A 560-nucleotide genomic window follows, 5' to 3' on the forward strand; every position below is an offset into this window, starting at 1 on the left:
CCCCCCCCCCCCCCCCCCCCCCCCCCCCCCCGGCTGTTCGCGCGAGCCCCAGCCCGCCCTTTTCCCCGTCGCTAACCACGCTCCCCGGGCCATCCCCCATCTCCCAGCCCATGAGCTACTGCATGGGTGTCTACCCGAAGAGCTCGATCCCCGGTGTCAAGACCGATGCCACCATCGAGAGTACGCCGTCGTTCGACGCCGCCCCGATACACGGGCCCGGCGCGCTCTTTCCCTGCCCCTCCATGACTTCTCCCTCCCCCGCTTCGGGCTTACCATTCTCCTGTCATATTCTCCCCCTTCCCTTGATCGCGACTCTCCTTCGTCTGCCAGTCACCCACGACGACTATGTCAGCCAGAACCACACCTTCAGTGTCATGGTCTACGACCTGCTGGCCTTCGAGGTTGGCCACCAGTCGGAGACCGGCGAAATCGTGCGCAGCTCCATCCCCCCCCCCCCTGCCCTTCGGCGAGTGCCTGCCTCCGCCCCTTCCAGTGGCTGCCCTTACCCCCGCCCCCCCCCTCCCTCCCCCACTCACCCACCCGTCTCCGTTGTGCTCGAC

Source organism: Fonticula alba, assembly GCF_000388065.1.
Source record: "Fonticula alba strain ATCC 38817 unplaced genomic scaffold supercont2.11, whole genome shotgun sequence".
In the NCBI taxonomy this organism is placed as follows: Eukaryota; order Rotosphaerida; family Fonticulaceae; genus Fonticula; species Fonticula alba.